This window comes from Salvia splendens, chromosome 6 (genome assembly GCF_004379255.2).
Source record: "Salvia splendens isolate huo1 chromosome 6, SspV2, whole genome shotgun sequence".
Taxonomy (NCBI): Eukaryota; Viridiplantae; Streptophyta; class Magnoliopsida; order Lamiales; family Lamiaceae; genus Salvia; species Salvia splendens.
The window spans coordinates 15,770,359-15,777,449 of record NC_056037.1 but is presented as its reverse complement, the minus strand read 5'-3'; the positions used below and the strand labels follow the sequence as shown (position 1 = coordinate 15,777,449).

Sequence of the window (7,091 nt, the reverse complement as noted above, 5' to 3'; positions counted from 1 at the left end):
TTCACATCGTATTCGAAACGCGAATCCGAATGTGGCTCTTCGTCGCCGAGGGTGGCAAGTAACAAGGCCGCATTTCGATCTTCTTCCTCCTACGAGAATTATACACATTAAAACATATCATATAACATATTAAAACATATTAAAACTTACTAAAACATATTAAAACATATAAAACTTACTAAAACATATTAAAACTTACTAAAACATATTAAAACATATTAAAACATATTAACATATTAAAACTTACTAAAACATATTAAAACTTATAACATATAAATCAAAGGAAGGACCACGCTGAGGCATTCCACAATAGGTCATCTTGCACAAGGATATAAGAAAAGGCGGTAGTCCGCACATAATCTTTTTCCGAGCAAGTATACCAAATGGTGCTCTCAAATTAAAGACTTATCATATAACATATTAAAACATATTAAAACTTACTAAAACATATTAAAACATATAAAACTTACTAAAACATATTAAAACATATTAAAACATATTAACATATTAAAACTTACTAAAACATATTAAAACTTATAACATATAAATCAAAGGAAGGACCACGCTGAGGCATTCCACAATAGGCCATCTTGCACAAGGATATAAGAAAAGGCGGTAGTCCGCACATAATCTTTTTCCGAGCAAGTATACCAAATGGTGCTCTCAAATTAAAGACTTATCATATAACATATTAAAACATATTAAAACTTACTAACATATTAAAATTTATATCATATAACATAATAAAACATATTAAAAAACTACTAACATATTAAAACTTATTATAACATATTAACATAGTAAAACATTTAATTTAGAAGTTTAGAACTTACTTGTAATCGAAGAGCGGCTCGCCTTCCCACCTCCTCCGCAACTTGTGCTCTAGAAGGGGCACGACGACGACGAGAGTCACTTTGATCTTGGGCAATTCCCTTGCCCCGATCACCACCACGACGAGATGAAGACATGATATTATGGAAATTGGAAGTAGAGAATAGAGAGTAGTGTTTATGTTATATTAACGTAAACAAGAACAACGTGAGTAAATTATGAGCGCAAATAACGTAAACAACTTGAGAGAAAGAGGATGGAGAATAGAGAAATTGAGATTGAGAGAGAAATTCTTATCAACACAAGAATGGGGTAAGTAGAAAATGAAGATGAGGGGGTATTTATAGGGGGAAAATGTGATTAAAAAAAGAAAAAAAAAAAGAAAAAATTTCAAATTTTTGAAATCCGGCGGAACCGCCGGAACCGCCGGTTTACTCGTTGAACCGCCGGTTTTTGGTCAGAAACCGCCGGTTTCGTCAACGGTTTTCTGACAAAAACCGGCGGTTTCTGACCCGGTTTCTGAAAAGGCTACGTCTAGGCCGGTGGTAGCCTGAAAAGGTGTCGGAACCGGCGAACCGCCGGTTCGGAACCGCCGGTTCCGGTGAAAACCGGCGGTTCGGAACCGCCGGTTACGGTTCGCAAATTTCATGAACCTGAACCGGCCCGTCGGAACCGCCGGTTCCGGTCACGGTTCGGAACCGCCGCCGACGGTTCCGGGCCGGTTCAGCCGGGCCGGTTCGGTTTGGTGATGTCTATAAGTGGTGGTCTTAAAAAATAATCAACGTATATCTTCCTTCACAATGCTTTTAAACTTTTTGTTGTTCGTTTATAAACACATATTGAGCTTATGAAACAAAACATTTCACATAAAACTCTGTTGGGAAACAGAAATATGCACACTGGGTAATTGTAAGCGTGTACCTAATGAAATGAAGCCAAAAGAGTAACATATACACATAGTAAAATTGTTATAAAATAGCATAATTATGCCACATAGAGCTCGAAGAAACCAAATAAGTGGATGATTGCCTGCCGCCCGCAACATGGCGACCTCCACACTCCGCCAAAATCCCGTTACAAAACTCCAGGTCTCATCATCAACTTAACCTCACTATAAATATATTATCTATTTTCCCAGATAAATGCAAAAATGATTCTCTAAAAAAACTACACCGAACCTCTGCTGCTGCAAAAAGTCTCCCTTTCCTCTTAAAGGATTGAAGGATCAAAACTGTTGTCTCATTGAGCTTTGAATTTTTTCAAAAAACCCTTGTATTCTTGTATTTGCTGCACCCAAAAACAAATATGCGACCATGAGGCAAGATAAACATCACAAGCGAGAATTTGGGAGAAATGCAGTACTAGTTAATGAGAAGAAGCACCTCGTCCGACACTGACGCCGAGATTTTCTCCAACACGCTCATGAAATGTGCGTCTTTGATCGTCCATGGTATGCTACTACTTGTATTCATTGATGATAGTTTATCTTCTAGTGCAGTCATAGCAGCTTCGTCCATCTAATGTTGGGTTAAAGCAAAAAACACTCGGTCAAAATTATCTCTCATCAAACTATTACACTCCTTGTGTTTAGGATGAATAGGGATCATTTTCAGCAACACAAGTATTAATTTTGTGGGGCAGAATAAGTAGAAGAAAAGGAAAAAGGGGCTAACCAGAGCGGAGAGATCAGCGCCACTAAATTTGTCACACCCATTGTCCTTGGCTAGAGCCATGAGGTCCAAATTGGCATCAATTGGCTTATTCCGAGCAAGGGCTTTTAAGATCATTCCTCGTTCGTCTGGACTAGGGAGGGGAACATACATAAGCTTTCCGAACCTTCCTGGTCGGAGCATTGCATCATCTATCACTTCGGGCCTGCCAATAACTCAGCAATATTAGAATACTCAAATAAGGGCAGAAGGGTTCAATTCTATAGAATGAACGAAATTTGATAATCCATATAGTACCTATTTGTAGCACCAATTACATAAACACCCCTTCTCTGATCTGAGCCATCCAGTTCTATCAGCAGCTGCAACGGAAGACGCACATTATCTGTTTTAGATGAATATTTGGAATGAACAAAATATGCACTAAGCACTACTATTAGCTAACCTGGTTCAGGGGTCGCTCAACGACCCATCCCCCTTGCTCACCACGCTTGGTTGTCAGTGCATCCACCTGATGGAAAAAAGTATGTAGAGAGTCAGCGATTAGAAATTACCAAAGCATACCGAGCCAAAGCCAATAAGCAGAAAGGTGAGACAAAGTGTAGTTATATATTGATATCTCTAGCAAAGGAACAAAACAATGAAAAAAAGGCTTCATGTACAAGAGAGGTCATTCTGGCTTATGCAGTACGACACCATATGGGGGTCTCCGGTTTGCAAGATTGTATCACGGGATTAAATATGTAGTGTGTTTGGTTCATGAGATTCAATCCCACAACTTAATCCTAGATGGATAATCATGGGATAATTAGTCGTAGCCAACCCCCTCCAACTAAAATAATCTCACAACTCAATCCTAGATTATAGTATCTTGGTACTAATTTTATCTAGGAAACCGAACACCACCTATCCATATTATTATACACGGAGTAGTAAATTACACCATGTTTCAGATTCAAAATTTAGTAACTTTGACAAAATTACCAATGTTAACATTTTGTTTTTCATTAGAGACAAAAATTATAGAAATGATGTAGTTGAAAAATTATACTATCAAACATGTTGGGACTAATATGTCTACTAGTAAAAACTATAATAAAGAGAAAGGGAGTACCTCATCGAAGAAAATTATGCATGGAGAACATGTCCTTGCTCGGCTGAATAATGTGCGGACTGCCAACTCGGTTTCACCCACATATTTACTCAAGAGTTTAGGACCCTTGACAAAAACTAAATTTTAGTAAAACAGTATTTTTCTCCCATTTATATTTATGTACATACAACTTAAAAGAACCTTAATGTGTATAAAATTGGATCCCGCTTCATTAGCCACAGCCTTGGCGATCAACGTCTTTCCGCAGCCAGGAGGGCCGTAAAGCAAAAAGCCAGTTGCTAAGTTCACCCCAAAATACTACAAGTAGGAAAAGTTTTACAAAACACATACTAGTATGATTTACTAAAATAAAAGATACTTAGGAAACAAATAAAGTAATCAGATTTCACTCGCATAACTCAATTTACGCAGCTGAATAAAGAATGACTACGAAACAAAACAAATTTACCGCATAAGCTTCAGGAAACTTTATACGTCTAATTATATGACGGTCAAACTCCTTTCTGATAAAATGCAGGCCGCCAACATCATCCCACTTCACATTCGGTATGTCAGAAAATCCTTCTCTTCTCGAAGAAGGTTGGATCATTTTAGCCGCTTCCTGCCATCAGTGAGAACTTGAAGAAATGATCAAGTACATCAAAATAATATTAGTATAAATTATGACAAGGAGAGAGGAGACTAGACTCAAAATCAGGATTTACACATGGAAAATGGTTACGCAAAAACCAATGCTTCAAAGCATTCGTTGTTTCATCAATGTGTGATTTAAATGAGAACAGTTACCTCAAAATCAGCCATGGTTATATAGAGATTCTCCATTTCTTCATCTGACCACGGCCGCTTCAACCAATCTTTGCTATGATCCTCGTCCTTTTCTTCTTTGGACAGCTCATCCTTTCTCGTGTCTATAATTCTCTTCATTGCAAGGTTACCAGCCTTGTGAGCTAGTGCTGTCAAATCTGCTCCAGCAAAACCTGGAGTCAATCTAGCTATTTTCTGAAGATCTATAGCACCTTCAACTCTAAGATTCTTTGTAAGCATGGAGAGTATCTCAATCCGGGAAGCTTCATTAGGAACACCTAACGCAATTTCACGATCAAATCGCTCAGGCCTCCTCAATGCAGGGTCCACAGCATCCGGTCTATTCGTTGCTCCAATCACAAGTACATAGCCCGGTCTACTATTAGAGCTTGTAGAACTCGCATCATTGCCAGCAGGTTCTACAGGCACGTGTGACTCATCCATGCTAGTCAACAACTGTGTCACGATGCGTTTCTCCATTTCCCTCTGTGAGTTATCCCTTTTTGAAGCAATTGCATCAATTTCATCAATGAAGACTATAGATGGTGCTGTCCTGTATGCTTTCTGGAACAACTCTCTTATGTTCCTTTCCGATTCACCTAGAAAGATTCACAATTAAAAACAATTAGTTCCTGCACAACAGAAACTTAACAAAAGTGAATTACTTCCTTTGATGCATTGAAATTCTGTCATTGAATGATATTCTCTAGATTCTAAACTACAAACAAGTAAGAAAAAACAAAGTGAAAACGATATGAATCCTCACATTACATCCATGGAACTCTATAATCAAACAATACACACTAAATTCTACACTATAGAGAAGTACGACACTACAAAAACAGTAGAGGATATGAATCCCCAAGACAACGGAACTGTCACAATGGAATGTAAAATTCTAACCATAAGTAAATTAGTGCAAAAATCCATACAAATACAATAACCTAAATATAGCAACATAGCAACAATGCATCACTATAACAAACAAAATTGAAAGTTTAACATATGTAAACTCATTCCATACCAGAAACTCCAGACACCAGTTCAGTGGCACCGGTTTTGTAAAATGGCACTCCTGTCTCATTGGCAATGGCATGAGCCAACTTAGTCTTCCCACACCCCGGTGGCCCGTGCAACAAAATCCCCCCCATGGGCTCACCCCGAGGTGGTGAGCTAGCTGTGGATGATACAACGGCACGATGACCTCCATCTTCAATTCCTCAATTACTTCACTAATCCCGCCTAAATCCTTAAACATTGGCCCAATAATCACATTCTCATTGCTCTGATTTTTATTCACATTTATGCTATCATTCCTATTGACATCATGACCTAATTTAGATTCCTCATTCATCAAATTCACCTCCTTCACACCCTTGTTATCCACCACTTCCAGCTCAACAGACTCCTTATTAACAGCTCTTCCCACCCCAAGTTTCTCCGATTTCCGACGCAAACCCTCCCTCAACATCGACTTCATCAAATCAAACTCCGGCTCGACCTTCTCCCCATACACCACGTCCTCGGACGACGTCGACGCCTCTTCATCAGAAGAACCGCCGCCTCCGGAAGAGTCAGACGACGCCAACGAGGACGACGAGCAGCCGTCGATCGTGTCGCCGCTCCGACGCCTCAAGTGCTCCGCTTCAATTTGCTGCAGCTTCTCCTCTTTATCGTCAATCTTCCTTCGTTTGATCACGATTGGAGTATCGCCGTCGTCGTTGGAGCGGTCCACGTCGTCGTTGCTTTTGGCGTGAACCGCAATTACTCTTTCCACCTGCTTCGTGAACGGCCGGAGCTTGTGGCGGGAGTAGTGCGGGTAGGAGGAGCGGAGGTGGTCCACCAGCTCGTCGACGGTCGAGTAGCTTTTCCCGGCGGATTCAATGTGGCGGCGGAGGATTCGGTGGCGGCCGGAAGAAACAGGGGGTTTCGGATTGTTAGATAATTTAGAATTAGGGTTTCGGATGATTTTATTATATTGCCCAAAGTTTTATTAAAATATTAGGCCAAAGTATATGGCAAAATTACCAATTAAAGAGAAGCGAAAAAGAATGTATATATATGCATCTCCAGTTTAATTAAATTTTTTAATAAAAATAGAAAACAATTGGGAACGGCTTTTGGCGGTGTTTTGAGAAAATTATAATAAATAGTTAAAGTGGAAAGAAAGTAAAGTAAGAGGGAGAATAATATAGAAGAGGGTCGTATCTACATTATTCTCTTACTTACTTTACTTTCTCTCCACTTTAACTATTCATTATTATTTTCCTCAAACACGTGCCGAAAAACAGTTAATCACTTGAGATATGACTTAGGGAGTACCGTATTTATCGTACCAAAATATTACGAAAATGTTTAAACTATTTGGTTATAGAGAATCAAACTTTAATTTTGGTCTTTTTTATTAATGACTAATGTCTAATATTAGTCTCGTATATTTGCCTAAAAACTACTCCCTCCGGAAAGAATATGCTTTCTTAGTTGAGAATTGTAATTGGTAAAGTAAGAGAAATAGAAAAAAATAGTAATTAAATATTATTAATGGAGAATGTGTCTCACCTTAATAAAAAAATATTTCCAAAAATTGGAAAGTATATACTCTTATAAGATAGACTAAAAAGAAAAGAGTACATGCTTAGATGAAATATTTGTTAAGTGAACCAACCTTTACC

The 7,091-nt window shown here is 38.6% G+C and overlaps 1 pseudogene; it reads right to left on the bottom strand.

Annotated features, from left to right (window-relative positions):
* Window positions 1-1,735: 1,735 nt before the first annotated feature.
* Window positions 1,736-6,406, bottom strand: LOC121808866 (annotated as a pseudogene).
* Between the last annotated feature and the right edge of the window lie 685 nt (window positions 6,407-7,091).